The sequence below is a fragment of the Megalobrama amblycephala genome, linkage group LG17 (genome assembly GCF_018812025.1).
Source record: "Megalobrama amblycephala isolate DHTTF-2021 linkage group LG17, ASM1881202v1, whole genome shotgun sequence".
NCBI lineage: Eukaryota > Metazoa > Chordata > Actinopteri > Cypriniformes > Xenocyprididae > Megalobrama > Megalobrama amblycephala.
Window position 1 is genome coordinate 10,347,627 of NC_063060.1, and position 25,326 is coordinate 10,372,952.

Below are 25,326 nucleotides of genomic sequence, written 5' to 3' on the forward strand. Positions count from 1 at the left end.
AATTACATATATTATAGTTTATTATAAAATATAATACATATATTAAAAAAAATAAATGAATTTATCTTTGTCCAAAATAGTGTTTAATATTTTCATATTGTTGACTCTTGAATGTTAATGATAGGAGACCAGAACCATGATAACAGCTGTCCCAGCGAGGGCCAGATTAAGGTATCACAGGGCCCCTGGTGATGTTGATTTTGGCAGTCAATCACCATGTGACCGGTGGGGGATATCTTTGGCCTTTAGCACTGCATATCCTGCTATTTGAAAACATTTATACAGCCCTGAATAGTGGCCCAAATGCCCACATGAATTATTCGGTCCTGGCAAGTTCCCAAATTCAGAATATCCCAACAAATGAATGTATTATTAATCTAGGAAATGCTAATTAGTACTTAAATACATTCTTTGTCTCAAAGAAAAGGGTCTGACCAAAATCTAGTTTGAAAATCAAAACAGAACATTTTCAAAATGGAAAATGCACCTGTTTCATAGAATGCCTCAAGTATATCACTGAAATGGCATCAGTCAATAATCCACTGTCTGACATTTCAGAGATCACATGTCAGCCAGCTGGATCAAAGAGTGTATTTATTTTTAACAGATCCAGGAGATTGTCTATCGACTATGTCTGTGTATATGTGTACAGGCCCTCGTCCTAACCTCAGATATGACAGTCTGTATCCAGAATGATGGATTTACATGTGTGTTAACTTTTTCCCCACCAGCGTTTTCTAAAAATAATAATAATGAAATAAATAAATTCCAGCATTTTTTATCATTTTCACAAAACTTTCATGGCCCCAGGATATTTTATATATATATATATATATATATATATATATATATATATATATATATATATATATATATATATATATATATATATATATATATATATGAGTGAATATGTAAACACGCATAACCTGATATTGCTGAGTTCAACATGTTCCTGGGTCAACATTTTTGTTGATCCTGGAACAACATTCAAATCAACTAATCAGATTTGAGGGACAAGTTTACAGATTATGTCAAGTTTAGGCTTAAAATCATGAATTGGTGCTTCTACATCAGTGTTATTCATCTATCATTTCCCTCTGATTTTTGGGATAACTTATGGGTAGGGTTAGGTTTAGGGGTAGGAATAGGGTTAAGACTAAATTTTCAGACTAGAATGTTGTTCCAGGATCAACAAAATATGTTGACCCAGGAACGCATTTAACTCGGCAATATCAGGACGTGCATGTAAACACTCAATATATCTGTTTTAAAAAATATTCTAGCTTCATTCATTCTTTTTTAATCAACACTTGATTGTGCATAAGTTTAATTTAAAAAGCAACATTTCGAATAAAAACCTGAGAAAATAATGCTTTTGTCAAATACTAAATACCAAAAAACGCAACTTGTGCGCAAGATATTCTTTGCTTGTTTTTGGATCCATAGATGCTGTACTATTTCAGAAGATCAATAAAACTCCCCTTATCGCATAACAATGAAAACAGGGATTGCTGGAAAAACTTGTCAATGGCAGGTGAAGCGTTGTCATAAATGACGGAAAATCTCATCATTGGGGGGAAAGCATTAGGCTATGTCATAAATTTTGGAAAACTTGTTATTGGCCGTGAAACGTAGTGTCATAAATGATGGAAAAACGTATCAATGGCAGGGAAGCGTTGTCATAAATGATGGAAAATCTCGTCAATGGCAGAGAAGCATTGTGTCATAAATGGTGGAAAAACTCATCAAAGGAGGGTAAACGTTGTGTCATAAATGACAGAAAAACTTGTTAATGGCGGGGAAGCATTGAATCATAAATGACAGAAAAATGTGTCAATGGCAGGGAAGCGTTGCATCATAAATGACGGAAAAACTCGCAAATGGCGGGCAAGCGTTGTATCATAAATGATGGAAAACTCGTCAATGGCAGGGAAGTGTTGTGTCATAAATGATGGAAAAACTTGTCAATGGTGGGAAAGTACTATTGTAAATGACGGAAAAACTCACCATAGCAGGGAAGCGTTGTGTCATAAATTACGGAAAACTCGTTGGAACACTATAGTATGGGGAACAATTCTCACTTTTAACTGGTTGCTTATTAGCTTGCAAATTGGTTGTTTATTGGTACTTATAAAGTACATATTAATATCTTATTCTGTATGACCATATTCTACATCCAATCCTACCCCATACCTAAACTTAAACACTACAACAACTACCTTACTAACTATTAATAAGCAGTAAATTAAGAGTTTATTGAGGCAAAAGTCATAGTTAATAGTGAATATGTGTTCCCCATACCAAAGTGTTACCAAACTCGTCATTGCGATGATGTCATCATAAATGATGTAAAATATCGTCAATGGCAAGGAAGCATTGTACAGAAAATCAAAAAAATTACAGAAAATCTTGTCAATGGCAGGGAAGCAATTAAAAGGCCCATTCTTTACTATTTTATTTTTTTGTTTCAATTTCAATTTTAATATTATTTTTTTGTTTCAATTATAATACTAGTCAAGGCTTCTTGCCTGCAAAACAGCCATATTTTGCCATGTTTTTGGTAGCACAACTGGCAGAGCATGACACTAGCAACTCCAAGGACATAGGCTTGATTCCCAAGAAAAGCACATACTGATATGAAAAAAAAGAATTTTAAAATGGTCATATAACAGAATAATACATTTCCCTTGGAAAACAGCAAAGAAAATGTGGTATTTCAATATATGACCCCTTTAAAACTTGCTCTCTCTCTCTGCCAGTCTCAGGGTCCTCGAGGAAGACCAAGGTGAGTGTCTCATGCTAATGTGTGTCTGATCTCAGTACCACCCTAACATCTGCTGTGTCTGATGAGTCACCTCAGTCCCAAAATCACCATGAGCATTCCTTTACCCAGCCAACAAAAATGTGTCATCTCACACATCAGATCAACTATTTATAAAGAGCAGACTACAAACCTCAAAAACCGTATGAAAACTTTTTCCTCCCAGTAACATTTCTTTCTCAGTTTCTCTCTCACACAAATATGTCCTAAATATTCTTTACATCCCCATTTAGACATTAAATTCAGTAACTGAAGACGAATAATAAATTTACCCTAAAATCAAAAGAAAAAAATAATATTTTAACAAAGCTTATTTTTAATACCATTTAAAGGTGCTGTATGTAATTTTTTGACTGTACTAAAGCATAAAAATATTATAATGTGTTTTCCGAGATTTAGAAAACATTTTTACAAAATTTAAATACTTGTTTCTCAGAAACAAAGACTTGTTTCCCAATTTACCTAATAGTATTTCGACACCCAAGTTTGCCAGTTGATGGAAAACAAAGCGTGCATTGACCATGGAAGCCAGCAAACGAACTTAGTCTGAGATTGCAGATTCTACCAGACCTAAAAAGCCTTGACAATAAAAACATTGCAGACATATACATTATCTGATCAACTTGTGTAAGGCTTGTTGCTTTCCATTGTCAGTTGCGCTCGTTCCTGTTGCGTGGCCTCAATCTGGCATCCCGTGTGAGCGTTGAGTCTGCGTCGAGTCTCCCGTGTGAGCGTCGATATTACATACTGCAAAAAAAAAAAAAAAAAGGAAATTGTAATTTTATTTTTTTAATTTAAATATTTGGGTGACTGTAACATTCTGTCCAGGGACTACAGATGAAATGTTCTAATTCTGTCGAAATTACAGTAATGTTTATTAAAGCTGCAGTAGGTAACTTTTGTAAAAATGTATTTTTTACATATTTGTTAAACCTGTCATTATGTCCGGACAGTAGAATATGAGACAGATAATCTGTGAAAAAATCAAGCTCCTCTGGTTCCTCCCAGTGGTCCTATTGCCATTTGCAGAAATACACCGCTCCCGGTAAGAAACAACCAATCAGAGTCAGGAGGAGTGTCTTAGCAGTGTCAATCAAGCTCGTGTGCGCACTGATCACACTCCTGTCATGCACAGCCATAGTGCACAGCGTGTACAGGCATTCAAATTCAAGATTACCGGTGTGCAGCAGCTTTGCTTATGGAGGACAAACAATCCAGTTTCGTACGTATAATACCCCATAAAGTGCGTATCATATGCACGCGAAAAACTCATTTTGGCGTATATATTCTACGAGATTACAAACTCGTACTATTGATACGCATTTTCGTGTGATCGGGCTCTATTAAGTCATGATATGCAGTTTTAAGATTTTTTTCAGGCGAGAATGTGCTGGTTTAAAGCTCAAATTTGTGGTTTATTGATAAAGATTGCGCCTTTCTGAAAATTTTATCTGACGTTGTCGGAGTTTTGAGATCCAGGCGATCACCGGACTCTCAGCGCTCATGTACCCAGCCGAGAGCAGCCTTACCTCGGCTAATCCTTCTGACGTTTGCCGCTGGCTCCGTTTTGGCTGAGGGCAACGTGACGTTTCATAAATTTATAAATGGCTGTTTAACTTTTGTATCATACTAAAGCGCTGATTTTGTACGCTTGACTGAATTGTTTGCTTTATTTCTTATTGTATATTTTTATACCTTTTATAATGGCTATTATTGAACATTAAAACTGACATTTAACAAAAAGAGAAGGTTGTGTTTTATGTTAAAGCCTATTTCATTTCATTACAGTGAAGATAATCAGAGTATGCACAAATAGTATTACATTTAATATGTTTGAAATGTAAACGAAAAGAGGCAGGGTTGTTTAATATTCGTTTTGTTATAAATATAAGCAGACATTGCAGATAATTAATCACTCGTTGCCTGAGGTTATTAATATGTTTTTGTTTGTTTCTTTAAATAAAACGAAAAGAGGCAGAGTGGTTTAATAACAAATTTTGTTTTATTCTTGGCTAAAATATACATACAGAGATAACCGAAAAAGCCAGTTATTTGCGTACTGTAACATTACCGTTATATTATCTTACTAACTATTTATTACTTATAGAAATAGTGCATATACATCATATAGTTACATTACATGTATTGCAAAATACATAATGTTTTGAGGACCAAGTTTGTAGTCAAAGTATGGGAAGGCCATAGTCAATGCAAATCATATTGTTGATGTTTTGTCCGTATCAGTGAATGTGCTATAACTGTTTATCCGCCGTCATCGGTGGCCCTGCTTGCTTACTAGCCTGCGCGTTCACGGCAGGCTCCGTTGTGATGGGGGAGGAGCTGTGGAGGGAGGGCTGTAGCGCAGCAGAGAGCAAGGGGGAGTGACCTGTGAGTTGTGCTTGTTCAAATTTTCAGGCTAAGTCAACGTTTTCTAAAAACTCCCTACTGCAGCTTTAATGTGTACTGTCCCTGCTTAAATCTAATAAATAAAAAATTTCCCCTGATTTCTCATTACTGTAATAAAAAAAAAAAAATAAAAAAAAAAAATATATATATATATATATATATATTTAAAGCTGCAGCCCATAACTTTTTTTTTGGTTAAAAATGATCCAAAATCCATTTTTGAGCAAGTACATAACCACCAGTGTTCAAAACTATCTCCTTACCTTGCCTGATTTACAACAGTAAGCTTGAAATAATGTTTTCTAATTCAGGTGGTACTGGTGGGTTTACATGGGAAATTCAAGCATGCAGCCATTCATCTTTGCGTCATTACGTCACATCTGTTTACATAAAGAAGTCCCAGCTAGTAGGCTATATCATGTGAGGATGCTGCAGGTGGCGGATCATTTATAGCCTTTTCCCACAGCAGCTGAAATAATTAAAATTATCATTTTGATGGCGGATTGTAATCCATAAAGGTCCAAATGACGATCATCGGTGACAACTGGAGATTCACCTGTAGTCAAAAGCAAAAGACTTCAGACTGTGGAGTGGCTACAGAAATTGAAATCTACAGGTAACGCTAATACACACTAAATACACAGTCATGCAATGCTGATGTTGTTAAAATTAACAATTTGAGAACAAAGTATATAAAAATAATTTGCACGGTTTGACGTGAGCCGAGCTAAGCGATCGTTAAATTTAATCACCATTGGCAGCGTGATTTATTGTAATGCTTTTTTTCTCAGTTAGTCAGAACAAAAGTGGCAGACATGTTACTTACTTGTTCAGATGACATTTTCCGGTGAAAATTCTTATTTTGGTCATACTTCCAAGACTACAATCTGTGATTCCGAAGTACAGTATCCACACTTGTGTGGTGACTGACAGCAAACATTAGATTCATCTACATTGAGGAGCCATGCCGATGCACAACCCACGTAAAAATGATAATTCCGCAAATAACTGCAATTGCAGGTTTCAAACAGAGATGGCGAAAAAGAGGCAAAACGTACGGACTGCAGCTTTAAAATTTACTGTATATTAAATTTAAATTACATTTTTAATGCAAAATACTGTATTAAACTCATGAAAATTAAATGTTAATAATAATGGGAATTACAAAAAATAATAATTTAAATTTAAAAATATCTTTTTTAATTCAATTTTATTTATAAAATTTCTTATTTTGTGTTAAGTGATAAGTTTCATATGATTTGCCAAATAAAGTTCCCTGCATTTTGACTCATGCTTTTTTCATCCAACACAAAACCATTCACTTCAGTGGAAAATACATCAGACATGTTCCATCTGAGGGAAAGAAATCACTCATAAAACATTTGTACCTTATTCCTGTTATTATTATTCACCGCTAGAGAGAGAGAGAGAGAGATTCTGAAAGAATTGATAGGAAATGTGTGCCATTTCCCAGTGCACTTCTGATATTTGACGCTTGACATTCTCAGGTGCTCTGTACCTGCGCGAGACTGTGAAACGGAGCGTTATCTGTGCCTGCCGCAAACTCAGAAGTAAGTCTGGAGGTCAGAGGTCAGGGCTCAGCGTTCCTAACGCAGTGAGGAGAGACGGCAGGGGTGCAAGAGAGGGAAAGACATTAGGACAAAAGCGGGAAGAGAAAAACCTTCTTACCATTTCACACAGAGTCTCAAAGTGCAGCAAGTCTCTGTTGCTGGCAAACTGCTGATAAATGTCCTTAAGCGAAGCTTTTGTGCCCGTGTGTGTGTGTGTGTGTGTGTGTGTGTGTGTGTGTGTGTGTGTGTGTGTGTGTGTGTGTGTACACTCTCATCGCCAATTACAGTAGAGGGTTCCTCTGCTGTTGTGGAAGGGAACAGCTTGGTTCTCTTGATGTCGGAAAGTGAGGGAGAGACAGAGGAAAGTATTGATTCCACTGTTCTCATGTTTAAATGCTTTCACATTTGAAATGGCACACACCAGCCAGACAGAACAGGCCTGATCGCTGCAGAGAGAGTGTTTGCAGACTGACAGAGCGTGATGTCTCTTGCCTTGCCGGTGGCTGGGTAGTCATACTGATGTTCAAAAGAGTGAGAGACACAAAGAGACAGATATGAAACACGTCACCAGTGCGACAAAACCAAAACAGAGACAAGCTCCGTCGTTAATTCAGTTGACCATTTCTTAAAGGGATAGTTCATGGAAAAATGAAAATTGTCTACTCCTATTCATGTTGTTACAAACCTGTATGACTTTCTTTCTTCTGTGGAACATAGGAGAAGATATGTTGAAAAATGTTTTAGCTGTTTTTGTCCATATCATTAAAAACAATGCTTGACCCCGTTGACTTTTATTGTATGGACAAAAAACACTAATTGTTCATATCCTCTTTTATGTCATACGGGTTTGGATTTGACATGAGGGTGAGTAAAAGATGACATGATTTTCATTTTTTAATGAACTCTCCCTTGTGAAAAAGAAGTATGCATAATTGCAATGAATGTGCACTTCAGATCTTAAAAGTATATTTTTAATAAACTCTACTACATAATATTAATGAAATACAAGGCTACTTAAAGGATTAGTTCACTTTTAAATAAAAATTTCCTGATAATTTACTCACCCCCCATGTCATCCAAGATGTTCATGTCTTTCTTTCTTCAGTCGAAAAGAAATTAAGGTTTTTTATGAAAACAATCCAGGATTTTTCTCCATATAGTGGACTTCAATGGCCTCCAAATGGTTGAAGGTCAAAATTACGGTTTACAGCGATCCCAGATGAGAAATAAGGGTCTTGTTTAGAGAAACCTTTGCTCATTTTCTAATTTTTTTTTTAAATTTTATATGTTTTAACCATAAATGCTCATCTTGAACTAGCTCTCTTCTTCTTCTATATTTGAACTCTGGCAGTGTAGACACTGCTAAGTGCCCTCCACAGGTCAAAGTTTGAACTAAATTGTCATATACAATATTCTAGTGCAAGTATATAATAATTAGTTCAAACTTTGACCTGTGGAGGGCAGTAATACACTTAGCAGTGTCTACACTGCTGGAATTCTAATAGAGAAGAAGAAGAAGAGATGAGCAGTTATTGTTAAAACTTACATAATTTTTTATTTTTTTTTTAGAAAATGAGTGATGGTTTTATCTAGATAAGACACTTATTCCTCGTCTGGGATCGTGTAGAACAATTTGAAGCTGCACTGAAACTGTAATTTTGACCTTCAACTGTTTGGTCTCCAATGAAGTCCACTATATGGAGAAAAATCTTGGAATGTTTTCATCAAAAACCTTGATTTCTTTTTGACTGAAGAAAGAAAGACATGAACATCTTGGATGACATGGGGGTGAGTAAATTATCAGGAAAATTTTATTTGAAAGTGAACTAATCCTTTAAGTGTTCCTAAAGATAGCTTGTTTCTTTACACACTTATGTATACAGTTTTAAAAAGTTCACTTGGTAAAAAAAAGTCAACTTAAGTTTCACTTTAAAGTAATATTTAGTCTTTGTTTTAATAATCTTTTGTCATGCTTTAAAGATGCATGCTTATTTTGTTGTGTTGATGCTAAAGCACATGTTAAAGCACAAGGTCGTCAAAAGGTACTGAAACTTTAAAAATGTGACGATACCAGCATTTCCCCCTAGCATTTTGAGTGCTGTTGAGCAGATTCTTAAACACCTCTGATTGGCCATTGTGTTCACAAGCTCAACAGTTATGTCTGTGATCGGCTACAGTGATCAACTCTTCAAAAACATGTTGTAAATAGACATCTTTGATGCTCTTCATCAAGCGCTTACACAGATACAGATGGGAGCGTTTGAAAGCGTCTATCAGCGGATTTGTCTATCAGCGAATATATTAGGGATCTGCTGATAGATGCCTGCTTTCAAACGCTCCAGAAGTTTTACTTTTGACAACCCTAATAAGTTTTAATAGAAATTATATTAAAGTATATTTTAGTTTACCATAAATGCTTGTCAGTACATTTGGCAGGTCATTTTAACCAAGGCAACTGTAATAAGTCATAAGTAATTATGAAATAAAGATGTACATAAGTCCTACTTAAGTGGGTCAAAGCACTCTACCAATCTGCTAACTGCATTAAATATAAATTCAAACTACAATACATTTTCACTTGCAATTAACATGCAATTAAGTGTCCAAAATCATAAGTATGCTTTTTAATAGTATGCTAAAGTGTGATTCTTTTTCACAAGGGTAACCCTTTAATCCCAGCATAACACCATCACTCGAAAGTCCATTAAAAAGAAGAGCCTTAGTAATTTATACAAAATGAAGCTGTCAAAGTTCATACTTTGCTCCCCATTCTTGAATGCCTGTACAGTATATTATGCTGTTTCATGGGCATACGGTGGCATTAACAGACTACGTGACCAAAAAAACACTTTGTGATTTTATCTAGTCTACCTAAATGCTAAACAGAAAGGCTGGAGCATAATGAAATGTGTCCCAGCACCACAAACACACACTTCCTGTGCCAGTAATTTACACTTCAAAGCTGTGTGTCCTCTCTGCCCTGCATGCAAGCTTCCTCATTTATACAAGTACACACACACACACACTGCATGATGACTGCAACACCAAAAAATATCACACATACGCACATAAAAGTCCCTGTATGTGTGTATCCTCATTTAGACACTGTAAGATATCACACACCCACACACACAGGCACAAATAATTTGAACTAGCCTTGGCTGGACTTCTATATTTCCGTTCCCTACCTCTCCTGTGAAGCACCATGTTTTCATATCAGCCTTTTGGCTTAAAACATGTTTGTTTTGTTTGTTGCTTACTGATTGTTCATGTATGATGTTGACTTGTATTAAAAACACATTTATGATGTATAATTTGCTACAGTTTTAGCACCTGGTGCAATTTCAAACAAGTACAAGTGACCTTTTAGCCTTGCACTAAGAAAAAAAAAAGGCATCTATGAACAGATCTACTAAATTTCCAGAGCAGCAACATCTCTGTCAGACAGCCAGACCAGGCTTGTCTATAGGGAGACATTAACAATCTCAAACTGTTTGAAAATTCTGTAAACGTGCACTGCTAAAACACATCTAACATAGCTTACCAAAGCTTTTTCAATCGTGTATTTTGGCAGGTGTAACAAAGTTACCAAATAATTTGTCACATATGCATTTGCCTTCATAAATTGAGCAAAAAGATCGAGCAGCACACAAATCACATTTCAGAACACAGAAATACAAAGTTCTGTCATGAAACTCTAGATGGCGCAACTCAATCTGTTTGCAGTCACGTCATTCTCTGTAGGGCACAGCTGATCCTGCTGTATCAGTAGCCAATGAGCTTGCTGCTCAACCTTCAAATACTGGTCAGCATTTTCTGTAGCAGTTGCAGCACACTTTCAGAAACCCTCCACCTTCCCCAGCTCCACCTGTATAGATCTGCTAAAGGTAATTCACGTATGCTATATTGTACAGCAGCAGCAGCAGCAGCATGTCTTACATGCTCACAGAAGCGTGTTGTGTATATATTGGCAGCAACAAGTCCCGTACTTGACAAGGGCCCAAGCCTTTCTAAAACCAGTAAACCATGTAAGACCAGAAAACCCAGCCAAGGCTATGTCAGAGAACATATACAGAAGTTCCCAACATTTCCCCCAGAAAGATACCTGGATAAAGCTGGCAGCATTCCCATTCATCTTAAAGCCAATCACTCAACTGCAGCCTGACCCTGTGAAAGTACATGTTTTGAAATCTTCTATCCAGAACTTTTTGAGCCAATCACCTTGAGCAGAAAATACCACATGACTAATCACTCTGAAACTGGCAGAAAATGACATCATGGCAGCATTGATTGGATGATGGCACCACAAGAACAAACTAATGTATGTGGACAATAGTAAAACAGTTGACAATCCTAAATGCTGAAATGATTTTATGGGCTCTACAAACTAAATATTTACAAAATAAAATTGTATATTTTAGTTATGTAAACTTTTATATTTTAATATATAATTGATATATATTTTTTTCTAATATATAAAAGTAAAACTAACTGAATGTAAAACTGTCTTGATACTGCACCAGCTACCTCAATGCTAAAGCAGCATGGAACTTCTGAGGCTCATGAATATTAATTGGGTAATGCGACTGGATGGTCTAGACTCTAGGAAGATAGCCCTAACATCAGCCTAAACTCATTAATATTCATTAGCTCCTCTTCATAGAAACGCATCACTACATGCCCATCTTCAGGCCCTGCCACTGGATGTCCATACAGCAAATTGCTTTTTTGTGGTGTTAACAAATCTCTTCAAATTAAACCAGATGTGTTGTTATTCAGGTAGCTGCTATAAACATTATCTTTAACATCAACTTTTTCTCCGTTTTTCTAACATTCTCTTCAAACTGCTGCCAATGCATGATAATTGTTGGAATGAAAGAGAATACTGACCTCAAAACAAGAGTTTACATTAATGTCCGGTGGACAAAGTAGTAGGTACACTGTAAACCCTAACACTCAAAATAATTAATTGGTTTGAGAAGGACAAACTTAAACAAATTACAGTTTTTTTCAATTTCTAACATACTTTTGTCCAATCTGTCACATTTTCAAAACTCTAAACACATTTAGCAGAACATCCGTCTGTTGTGACCATACCATTAACACAATTCATGTCGTTTTCACACAAAATGCAGCCAATTAACACGTTTCTTAAATGCTTACATTTTCTTTTCATATAAGCTTAGCCCATACCAAAATCATGGATCTTTCTCATCTTATTTGCAAATGCTTAAACACAGCAAGTCAGAATTGAAGACCCAATGTTCCAATCTTTAAATATAGGATAAAACCTCTACTTCTGCAACAACATCAGTACTGGAAAAGTACTAGAAAAAAATATAAAACAAATACTGAAACAATTGATAAGCATTTTAATTAGCAGATCACTGAAATATTTAGAAATAGCAGATTCCAATCTCAGCTGGAGGCATAGTTAGGCGTTGAAGTTCTTTGATAAAAAGTCACAATTACCTTTTATGCTTTTTTATTCTGTGGTGGAAAAAAAAAGCTTCCATAATAACCAAAGACCATGTATGTTGGATTTGTTGTTGATCATTGGCAGCAATTTCATGTTTTCATTTCAGTAAAATCTTTATACTACAATGAATTTACTACAATGATTCCACTACCACTGACCCATATTTACAAAATATATGTGGTCTGCATAAGGCACTAGCTACCAAAGGGACACCATCCCACCCTCTGTGGGCAACATCAACACACACACACACCTATCCCCAGAAAGAGATTTCAACAGAGGGACACTGAAGTTCTGCATAGGAGACACATTTGATCAGTAGCTGCCCAGAGCAATTATGTTTCTTTCTTTATGTGTCTTTCTTCTTCTACTCTTTTTCTACTGTACATTCTATAAAATAATGGCTCACTTCTGTTGCCAAGCACACATTCTACACTCAACCAAAAGTGTAGAATGGCTTACACGCATTATACTTTTACTGCAGTAAAAGGAAACTGAATTTTAAAGACTATGGATTTCATATTTTCTGCAGGTAGAACTGAAACATGACAAGCAATGCAGTTTTTTTGCCATCAACTGTTAGTATTTTGACAGTCATTGCGCTTTGATTGACTATATGTTCACGTTGCATAGAAAACTAGTGCTATGTTTTGACAGAACGACTCGATTTTGAATCAGGTTTGCTGTGTTTTGATAGAGTTAGTATGTGTTGAAAAAGGTTTTTAGCATTTTGAAATGTAGAGTTTGTGTTTATTTAACAAAATATGGTTTTGGGCAGAAAATTAACTATTTGGCTAATTGTGTGATGTATGTGTGTTGCTGTGTTAAGAGTTTAAAAAAAGTACTTTAAGAATTGGTAAATGCTTGTTAGCAATTGAAAAAAACTGTAGCACTTTCTTTTTCATTCAAGTTCACAGAACTGATATATTTTAAGTAAACAACTGTTTCAGTGTTTTGAGTTTTATGAACTTATTTCTTTTAATTTAGGCAAACTTAAGTTCAACTGAAACTGGGATTTCTATTTCCCAGCATGCTTTGCCCATGGCACTCGATAACGAGAGTAAATGCTAAAATTAATTATATTATTTATTTATATATTATATATTATTTATTATATATTATTATATAAAAAAAAAATTGCACAAGATTAATGTTAAGTGGGAGATTTAGTAGTGATTAATGTTTTGTTCTGCTAATTTAGAAGAGTTTCTATTAATTTGGGTTTTTGGAGAGTTACCATCATGGTGACGAGTGGTGCATGCAGCTTGGTTTGAGAGCAGGTATGTTAAAACCGATTGCCTCAAATATTTTGAGTTTTGCCAGCTTATTCGGGTTTACAGCGTACTTGTCTTGCATGATGAACTGCAGTCTGACACATTTCATAATGTAATGACGCAGGTTTGTGTAGCTAGAAGCATTTCCATTGGGGTACTTGCATAGGCTATGCTTCGGGCCTTGAAATGAAAACAGGCAACGTTAGCAGAGCTGTTGAGTTGAATTTGCAATTAATGTGGCATCAGCAGGAACAAAGGTACAAGCGTGTCCTGCATGTAAAATGGCACACGCACCCACACGCTCTCCTGCATCCACTCACACCCTTGCTCAGCCCTAGGGGACTCTCCTTTCCTACTGTCAAACACCTCCATGTTAACAAAAGGCAATTAAACGCTGGCTGCTCACATCTATTGATCATATCTAACACAATGCACTGCTCTGCCAATGTAGAACAACAGGAGCCATATTCAGCCAGAAATCCCCTGCCTCCATCCACCCTCGGCAAGACAGACACCCATCTAGAGATCCATATCTGCTGCTCATTTAACACTTGTTCTCGTGAATCTCACAAAACATCCCATTTCACCCCCAAAATAAAAAGAAAAACTGAATTAACTGTTTTTGCATAAAGAAAATGAAGCCATTAAGATGTGTTTTGCATTGTGACATTATTTTTGACAATTAAGCACATTAAGCACACTTGAATAATGTGTCCAGAGGTTTCACTTTTATGGCTTTTCTTGTAATTCTTATTATTCTTAATGGAGATTTTCATGACTGTAATACAGTAATTTTAACAAAATTGTTTAAATATTACGCAAAAAATTCTTATTAAAAAAATCGGGATAAATTAAAGGTAGCGCAACAAAACATATCGAACAAAACATATTAATAATATATAATGTAAATAATTATAATGTACAGTATAATTATATCATATACACCGATCAGGCATAACATATGACAGGTGAAGTGAATTACACTGATTATCTCTTCATCACAGCACCTGTTAGTTGGTGGGATATATTAGGAAAAATGGGCAAGCATAAGGTTTTGAGTGAGTTTGACAAGGACCAAATTGTAATGGCTAGACAACTGGCTCAGAGCATCTCCAAAACTGCAGCTCTTGTGGGGTGTTCCCGGTCTGCAGTGGTCAGTATCTATCAAAAGTGGTCCAAGGAAGGAACAGTAGTGAACCAGCGACAGGGTCATGGGTGGCCAAGGCTCATTGATGCACGTGGGGAGCGAAGTGTTGCACTATGCAGGATGCACTATGGGAAGAAGTCAAGCCGGTGGAGGCAATGTGATGCTTTGGGCAATGTTCTGCTGGGAAACCTTGGGTCCTGCCATCCATGTGGATGTTACTTTGACACATAACACCTACCTAAGCATTGTTGCAGACCATGTACACCCTTGCCATGAAAACAGTATTCCCTGGTGGCTGTGGCCTCTTTCAGCAGGATAATGCACCCTGCCACAAAGCAAAAATGGTTCAGGAATGCTTTGAGGAGCACAGCAATGAGTTTGAGAGACTTGGCCTCCAAATTCCCCAGATCTCAATCCAATCGAGCATCTGTGGAATGTGCTGAACAAATCTGATTCGATATATATACAGTGCATCTAGAAAGTATTCACAGTGCTTCACTTTTTTCCATATTTTGTTATGTTACAGCCATATTCCAAAAGGGATTAAATTCATTTTTTTCCTCAAAATTCTACAAACAATACCCCTTTATGACAATATGAAAGAAGTTTGTTTGAAATATTTGCAAATGTATTAAAAATAAAAAATGCCTTTGGCACCAATTACATCCTCAAGTCTTTTTGAGTATGATGCTACAAGCTTGGCACACCTATTTTTGGGCAGTTTCTCCCATTCTTCTTTGCAGGACTTCTCAAGCTCCATCAGGTTGGATGGAGAGCGTCGGTGCACAGCCATTTTCAGATCTCTCCAGAGATGTTCAATCAGGTTCAAGTCTGGGCTCTGGCTGGGCCACTCAAGAACATTCACAGAGTTGTCCCGTAGCCACTCTTTTCTTATCTTGGCTGTGTGCTTAGGGTCGTTGTCCTGTTGGAAGATGAACCTTCACCCCAGTCTGAGGTCCAGAGCACTCTGGAGCAGGTTTTCATCAAGGATGTCTCTGTACATTGCTGCATTCATCTTTCCCTCGATCCTGACTAGCCTCCCAGTTTCCGCCGCTGAAAAACAGTGTGCTGCCACCACCATGCTTCACTGTAGGGATGGTGTTGGCCAGGTGATGAGAGGTGCCTGGTTTCTTCAGACATGATGCTTGCTATTCAGGCCAAAGAGTTCAATCCTTGTTGATCTCATGGCCTGAGAGTCCTTCAGGTGCCTTTTGGCAGACTCCAGGAGGGTTGTCATGTGCCTTTTACTGAGGAGTGTCTTCTGTCTGGCCACTCTACCATACAGGCTTGATTGGTGATGTGCTACAGAGATGGTTGTTCCTCTGGAAGGTTCTCCTCTCTCCACAGAGAAACACTAGGAGCTCAGTCAGAGTGACCATCGGGTTCTTGGTCACATCCTTGACTAAGGCCCTTCTCCATCGATTGCTCAGTTTGGCCGGGCGACCCGCTCTTGGAAGACTCCTGTTAGTTCCAAACTTCTTCCATATATGGATGATGGATGCCACTGTGCTTATTGGGACCTTCAATCCTCCATAAATCTTTCTGTACCCCAGATCTGTGCCTCAATACACATGGAGGTCTACAGACAATTTCTTGGACTTCATGGCTTGGTTTGTACTCTGACATGCACTGTTAACTGTAGGACCTTATATAGACAAGGTGTGCGCCTTTCCAAATTATGTCCAGTCAACTTAATTTACCACAGGGGGACTCCAATCAAGTTGTAGAAACATCTCAAGGATGATCAGTGGAAACAGGATGTACCTGAGCTCAATTTTGAGTGTCATGGCAAAAGCTGAGAATATTTATGTACATATGATTTTTTTGTTTTTTGTTTTTAATAAATTTGCAAAGATTTCAAACAAACTTCTTTCACGTTGTCATTATGCGGTATTGTTTGTAGAATTTTGAGGAAAAAATGAGTCCTTCTTGGAATAAGGCTGTAACATAACAAAATGTGGAAAAAGTGAAGCACTATGAATACAAACCTGATTCCAAAAAAGTTGGGACACTGTACAAATTGTGAATATAAAAGGAATGCAATAATTTACAAATTCTCATGAACGTATATTTTATTCACAATAGAATATAGATAACATATCAAATGTAGAAAGTGAGACATTTTGAAATGTCATGCCAAATATTGGCTCATTTTGGATTTTATGAGAGCTACACATTCCAAAAAAGTTGGGGCAGGTAGCAATAAGAGGCCGGAAAAGTTAAATGTACATATAAGGAACAGCTGGAGGACCAATTTGCAACTTATTAGGTCAATTGGCAACATGATTGGGTATAAAAAGAGCCTCTCAGAGTGTCTCTCAGTGTCTCTCAGAAGTCAAGATGGGCAGAGGATCACCAATTCCCCCAATGCTGCGGCAAAAAATAGTGGAGCAATATCAGAAAGGAGTTTCTCAGAGAAAAATTGCAAAGAGTTTGAAGTTATCATCATCTACAGTGCATAATATCATCCAAAGATTCAGAGAATCTGGAACAATCTCTGTGTGCGTAAGGGTCCAAGCCGGAAAACAATACTGGATGCCCGTGATCTTCGGGCCCTTAAACGGCACTGCATCACATACAGGAATGCTAATGTAATGGAAATCACAACATGGGCTCAGGAATACTTCCAGAAAACATTGTCAGTGAACACAAACCACCGTGCCATTCGCCGTTGCCGGCTAAAACTCTATAGGTCAAAAAAGAAGCCATATCTAAACATGATCCAGAAGTGCAGGCGTTTTCTCTGGGCCAAGGCTCATTTAAAATGGACTGTGGCAAAGTGGAAAACTGTTCTGTGGTCAGATGAATCAAAATTTGAAGTTCTTTTTGGAAAACTGGGACACCATGTCATCCAGACTAAAGAGGACAAGGACAACCAAAGTTGTTATCAGCGCTCAGTTCAGAAGCCTGCATCTCTGATGGTATGGGGTTGCATGAGTGTGTGTGGCATGGGCAGCTTACACATCTGGAAAGGCACCATCAATGCTGAAAGGTATATCCAAGTTATAGAACAACATATGCTCCCATCCAGACGTCGTCTCTTTCAGGGAAGAACTTGCATTTTCCAACATGACAATGCCAGACCACATACTGCATCAATTACAACATCATGGCTGCGTAGAAGAAGGATCCGGGTACTGAAATGGCCAGCCTGCAGTTCAGATCTTTCACCCATAGAAAACTTTTGGCGCATCATAAAGAGGAAGATGCGACAAAGAAGACCTAAGACAGTTGAGCAACTAGAAGCCTGTATTAGACAAGAATGGGACAACATTCCTATTCCGAAACTTGAGCAACTTGTCTCCTCAGTCCCCAGACGTTTGCAGACTGTTATAAAAAGAAGAGGGGATGCCAAACAGTGGTAAACATGGCCTTGTCCCAACTTTTTTGGGATGTGTTGATGCCATGAAATTTAAAATCAACTTATTTTTCCCTTAAAATTATACATTTTCTCATTTTAAACATTTGATATGTCATCTATGTTGTATTCTGAATAAAATATTGAAATTTGAAACTTCCACATCATTGCATTCTGTTTTTATTCACAATTTGTACAGTGTCCCAACTTTTTTGGAATCGGGTTTGTACTTTCTGAATGCACTGTATATATATATATATATATATATTGATTTTGGGAAGATCTACTGAGATTTACCCATTCGTTACATGTGCTCGGGGTCCTGATAAGAAACCAAAAGAGTTGAGCTATCTAAGGTGACCCTCTTTCTCAATAACATCCCAAATGCCGCACAAACACTGAATTTCTATCCTGACTTTTAAAAGCTTTTAAAAGGTCTGAAGATGAAATAAGACTCAGTGTGAGAGAGGCATCCTGATTACAGACAGATACTGCAGAGACTGCAGACGAAAACATGAAAGGTCAGCGAGTGCAACAGATTGGAACAAAAGCGATGACCTTGACCTGATAATCTGTGTGTGTGTGTGTGTGTGTGTGTGTGTGTGTGTGTGTGTGTGTGTGTGTGTGTGTGTGTGTGTGTGTGAACAGCAGGAAGATGATGCAGTACACAGCCTCTCCTCTACTGCACAGTGTGACCTGTACCTCTGTTAAAAAGGGCAAGGCGTAGATTGATTCTCTCCACCTGCTGACCTTTAGGACCGGATCTGATATGGCCTGCTGATTAGACAAAGAGAAGGAGTGAGATAGAGAGAAAGAAACAGTTTGTGTGTGCGTGTATGGGTATTTTGTATATAGAACAATATAGGAATATACAGATTACGTGGTTAAACTAAATGCAATTTGAAAAAGAAAAAAAAAAATCTAGAGCCTAAATGGCCAACCAATTGCCTATAAAGAACGTCTAACGGTCCTGGCTGCTTTCAGAGAGTTTCTAATAGAACTTTGGGGACTACAGGTTTGGCTTTCTTCACCTTTGTTCATCTTGTCTGAATGGGCGAGATGCAGATCTGTTATCAGAATCTAAAACTGAATGCAAATTTACAGGTAGCTTCCAATGTTATGAAGAAGGGATTCTGGCTCTGCTTAGAAAAGAGCATTTACAATGCTAAATGATCAAACCACAGCATTTTTAAAGTTATGCAACAGAGTCATTAACAAACTCCGTCCATCATTAGTTTAGTCCATAACATGACAGGAACAACTGATTACTAGTGCATACTGTAATGAACACTTTAACAAGTGCTTTGGAGAGTTGCAGTAATGAATTTATGGCTTTTGAAATTAATTTAAACAAGTCAATGATATGCTTTGAATGAAAAGCAACCATGCACAGACAAGATGATGAAAAACATACAAGCACAAGCAAGGTGAATCCTACTGGACTGGCCCATCTCTCTGATTTCACCAGCACAAGATTGGACTCATCTGGGTGAGTTGTTTAGGTGAAAATGACTCCCCGGCAATAACGCACAAAACGGGAACAAAACTGTTTTGTTTGGGAATTCTGTAATGCACACTGCTATAGAAAGCCTTCCCTCTTTTATCTCTCCACATCCTGCTCTCATTTGACATTCCCCTCCATTCCCTGCAGTTCGTCATGCAGTCAGGTCACAGGTGCACTCATCTAATGTATTCAATTAATTGTATAATGCAGCAAAGACACGATTCCCTTTCATTTCTGCTCTGAGAAGCGGGACTGTGTTTATTTAGGGAGTGACTTCTCTTGAGACTCTTTTTGTAGAGTTTTTCTTTTCTTTTATTGTCTTTGTTTGGGGCCATTTTTGTTTGGTAGACTTTTTTTTCAGCAGGTCTGTGTGCAATTAAAAATTTAACGTCAATTCAAAATCAGTAATTTAATTGAAATTTAAACTGCATTCTTAATTAAATTTTTAATTGCACACAGACCTCCTGAAAAAAAAAGTCTACCAAACAAAAAGGGCCCCAAACAAAGATGCCTTTATTTGATCAAAACAGTAAAACCAGTAAAACTGCGAAAAAACCTTCAGAAATCATTCTAATATGCTGATTTGTTGTTTATTATCATGTTGTTGCTTAAAGGTGCTCTAAGCGATCCTGGGTGGAGTAACTTCCTGTTGACGTTCGAAAACAGAGGCTAGCTAGACCCTCCCTCCTCCTCCTCCTCCATGTTCCACTTTTAAATAGGCATCTTTTGTAACATTAAAAATGTATCTTACTGACCCTAAACCCCAAACTTTTGAATGGAACTGTGTGAAATTTCACGCTTCTAAGGTTTACTGAGAATAGGAATATGAATATGTTTGCTTATTTGGGACTGGATTTAGCTCTTCGCTTGTTTCATGTTTTGGATCAATCTTAAATGCCTTCATACTACATGACTCCTCAATGCAGTCAAGCTCTGTTATGGAGTGAGTGTGTGTGTGTGTGTGCGCGTGTATATGCAAGGTGAACACAGCGGGGTGCCATCCCTCAGATCCACTAAATCCACCAAGATCTTTCCTCCTTTCATGCACTGATCTTCCTCCTTTTCTCCTCTTTCTCACTCCCTCCTCTCCTTCGCTCACAGCCAGAGATAGAGGGATAGAAAGACAGGAACAGCTCTTTGATCTTAGTCCCCCCCTCTGTTTTGGCCATCCAAAAAGGCACAAGCATAAGATCATCTCCTCTCTGAAGTTCGTCGGATCGATGAGGCCAAGGGAGGCACGAAGGGGAGTTAGTTCTTCACCCCTTCTTTTTTTCTCATTTTAGTCTTTTTTTAATACTTCCTCGCATTTGTTCTCAGTATTGATGGGTTTGCGTGGTGCTGAGGTGGCATGCGGGGCGTGGAAATGACTTTGAGAGCAGAGCTGCATGTCCCTGTCAAGGTCTGGATGCAAACACAGTCACATACACACATAACACATAAACACATACACACATACAATCTCAGAAAGACTGGCAGAACAAGAACTATAAGAGCATGTTTACACCAGGTATTAACATCCATTTTGGATGACAAGTTTTAAACATAAAGATGCAAAGTAAAGGACTAAACAGGGTGTGAAATGTTGAGATTCACCAACTTTCACAAAATTTGGGAAATCACATACAAATGCATGCAAATATATGCACAAGACTTCAGAAAACATCTTCAGTTGTTTTATATCAACATGCAATTACTCAAAGCACATTTGAACTTCATTTGCAATTCTGCTCGCAACATCATTTTATACTGAAAAATGTAAGAACTAAGCAAAATGTCCCATTAAAATTTAAGTTAAAGTTTTGTCATTTAAAATATAAACAATAGCAATTATATCACTGTAATAATTGCATGCAGAAAATTGTTATTGGTCTTCCGTAATTGATCAAGCATATATTTAGATGTTTGCCACAGATCCCTAAATATGAGCATTCCTTATCCTAAAACTTAAAAGGTATCTATCTTTTATAAACAACCAATTTTTACACCGAAAATGTAATATTATAAATATAAAATGAGTTTCTATTATCACATTATTATATTTTTTCCTACCCAGGTAATGCACTGTTAAATGTAATATTTATTTATTTATTGAATTTTAATTTATTTTTTATTTAATCATATTTTATTTAATTGAATCAATTTAATATGTTAATAACTATTTTTATTTTAACCACATTTTTATTAATTCATTCATTTATTTTAACCTTATTTTTATTTATTTATTTATTTATTACAATTTTTCTCTGGACTTTTCCATGGTCCCCTGTCACTCCCTTGCGGCCCCCCAGGGGTCTCCAGACCCCCGTTTGAAAAACCCTGAACTAGACATCCTTTAACACTATTCGTTTGCTGCCTGCACTGATATTTTCTTCAGGAAATGTAAATGAAGTAATTATCAAATATTATGATCTACTGTGTACTGACAGAAAGCTATAAACCTCAGTAGTTCAGTGATAAAGCACCTTAAAGTGCATGTAGAAAGGATGAATTTCACACATTTCAGACTGCATGAAACCACTGTACTAATGCATCCCTCAATTTCATACTCGGTTTACTTTTTTTATTTTCTTCAATAAAGAAATGAATTTCACACATTTTAGCTCTGTGCTTCTTGCACAACATTTAAATAAAAAGAAGCAGAGAAGAAACAGTGGGGTTTGGCGCTCTCTGCTGGAATTGACATGCTAATGCATGACAATATGTTAAGCAGATTGACTTGCATGTACAACGTATCAACTACTTTTATTTTTTAACTGATTTAGCTTACATTTCCTCATATATATTCTCTGTGTAAGAAAGTGTATTTAGTTCAACTGTGTTTGTTTACTAACTATAAGCACTCTACCACCACAGCCAATCAAAGCAGAGAATCAAAATGAAATGAATAAAATTATGACCTTAGAATGAGTGTATGTGGATTACACATATACTCTAAATGAATAACTTGACAAACATCTTGCTAACTAGTTCTGAGATTGGAACTCTGCCTCATTTTGAAATGGGTCAGATCACATCTGAAATCAAACACTATGGAACTTTGTAAGAGTACAGTCTGTCTGCTTGAGTGTCCAGGGGAAATGGTTTGGAAAAGCACACAATATATCACCTCACCAACATTACACTTCAAACACAGAGCAGCTCTCAGCTTAACTCACCAGGGCTTCCGCAACAAATCCCTCGCTGAGCAACAAACCACAAACACGTCTCTCCCAAGTTTCTGAACAGCTCATACTTCTAAAGTCTCTGCAGGAAAGTTTCAAGAACTCTAATTAAGGGCAAAGTAGAAACAACTTACTCTGTTGTCAAATCTTTTCCACCCAAAATATTTGGAGCATTTTATTGTAAATGGTATAGAAACATAAATGTGACTAAAATCTTAAGAAATCCACCCACACAGTCCAAACTACCGAGATGCCACAATAAAATCATAGAATGAACACACTTTATATCATTTATAAAATTTATAATAAAAAAAAAGAATATTGCATTTGTAAATCTATTTTAAAATCCCGCTGTAGTCAATAATTTTATCCCTTAAAACGCATCTTTGATCACCAAAATGACATTTAAAAATTTCTTCATGCCTTAAGATAGCTTGAATGTAACTCTACACCCTTGCTTCTTTTTATATACGTGGATCAATAAATATGCAAATTAGCCCCGCCTCCACTCGCACACGCTGGCTCAGAGATCCACTCGGTCAACTTACTGAAGTAAATACAGCACAGTGGTATCGCTCTTTACAACATTGGACACATAACAGTAATTAATATGATTAGCGTTTTGCTTGACTATGTTATCAAAAAGCTATTAATGTGTTGCTAATGTTTCACAAACCATGTTCCTATTCGTCATGTCAGAGTCAGACAGCTGCCTTCTAACAATAAATATCCATACAAACACTTTGAACAACTCAGAACATCAGTGGAGAAAGGCATATAGTTCATCACAACATCGTAATATACATCATAGACCCGCCATATTGCTAAATCTATTTGTGTCAGGGAAAAAAAAATGAAATAGAATGAAAATGTTGAAATATAAAATTAAACAACAATGATAATTTCTCTCATGAAAGTGCCAAACCCTCTGTGTGTACAAACACAGCAATAGAAAATCTCATAGAGACTTTACGAGACAAAAAAAAAAGAAGAGAGAACAGAACGGAGCGTTAATATTCTTTTCAAGTTTAGTGCATATTGACACAAATGACAGTAAGTGTCAGGGAACGGCCGAGGGAATGTCCATTCAGAGCTGTCAGACTTTTGCTCTCATTGAGAGGCTTCGCTTATCTCTGACAGGTGGCAAATACACTCTGTACAAACACTCTCATTGACACCAGCCTTTATCTGGGCTCTGTGTACACATTACACGCCTGTAAACTTCCCATAAGGGCCATTAATCTGCTACATTATGTCACAATGTCTCTGCATTGAAAAAAAATTCACACAATGGCTCAATAAATTCAAACACATGCATGCATTCATCTTGGAAAACAGGGAGTATTCTGCAGTCATTCAACTGGAAAATATTATTCGATATCTGGAAGAAAAAAAAGATGTATATGATCTACCTGATCCACGGTGGATCAGATTCCAAATAAACATTTTAATTTCACTTTTTTGATACTTCAAAACAAGAAGAGAATCGAGTAAAATAGATATTTGCTAGGTATTTGAAGCAAAGTATTTTTTGATTGTGGAACCCTTCACCGGGAGTTTGATTGACAAGCGATCTAACCAATCGTAATGGCAAATCCGCAATTTTGTCCGACAAAGCAGTCAGGAGTTAGAAGATTAACCTCGGTGAACTTGAAAAATGGTGTGTATTGACGTCTTTCCGCGTTTGAAACAACATTCCTTCTCATGTTCATTCATGTTTATGTGATGCTATAAATTAACTAGTAAGTAGAGATGATCGGTTCACAAGCCTCTTGAGCTGAGGCGCTACAGTGATCAGTCACGACACATTAAAGAGCCACAAAACTGTTTTTATAGTTCGAATTTCTTAAAAATTTACACAGTTTGAAAGCTGGGACTTTGTTTAATATCATAATTAACCTGCTCTGTCTTGTCTGTCGACGTGTTGTCAGTGTCCTCTTTGCTCCATGATGTATTTTTCACTCTGTGTGGCGTGAGAGTGCCATGGCTTGTCGGACAAAGCAACAGTAACTAAGGGGGGCTGGTCTTAGCGAAGGGTCAATTGAGCAATGGAAAACCTGAAGTGGTAATGTAATAATAATATAATAATATTTCACAATGTTAATTCTTAGGGCTGTCATGACTCCTCGATGACATTCGAGTGCTCTATTTTTAAAAATCTTTGATTGCACTTTACCCATGCGCTTAACAGGCAAAATATCGGAAATGGTGCATATTTTAAATGAAAATCAATGAACTGCATTATTAGACCGTTTTCTAAGGTTGCACAATATATTAAAACCATTTAAAATCATAATATAGCATTGTGCAATTCTGAAATCACAAAGACTGCAATTCAATTAAATAAATTCCCTGCGGGTTTCAGAGTGAAGTGCAACACTTTAAAGGTGCTCTAAGTGATCCTGGGTGGAGTAACTTCCTGTTGATGTTCGAAGTGTTGTCAAACAAAACAGAGGCTAGCTAGACCCTCCCTCCTCCTCCTCCTCCCCCTCCCCTCCGTGCTTCCTGAAACAGTCATGAACACGCATTTAAAATCATTCTTGTCGGTTATTGGCTGGAGCATGTTTATTATGATTCGTCGTCCAGGCTGCACCAGTTAGTT

The 25,326-nt window shown here is 37.0% G+C and overlaps 1 long non-coding RNA gene across 1 annotated transcript in view; it reads left to right on the forward strand.

The window, feature by feature from the left end:
• Positions 1-21,619, forward strand: part of LOC125251505 — a 34,054-nt gene extending 12,435 nt beyond the window's left edge. The window contains exon 3 of the long non-coding RNA XR_007181017.1: positions 20,665-21,619. This is a non-coding gene — a long non-coding RNA (uncharacterized LOC125251505). The remainder of the gene's footprint in view (positions 1-20,664) is intronic.
• The last annotated feature ends 3,707 nt before the right edge of the window (positions 21,620-25,326 follow it).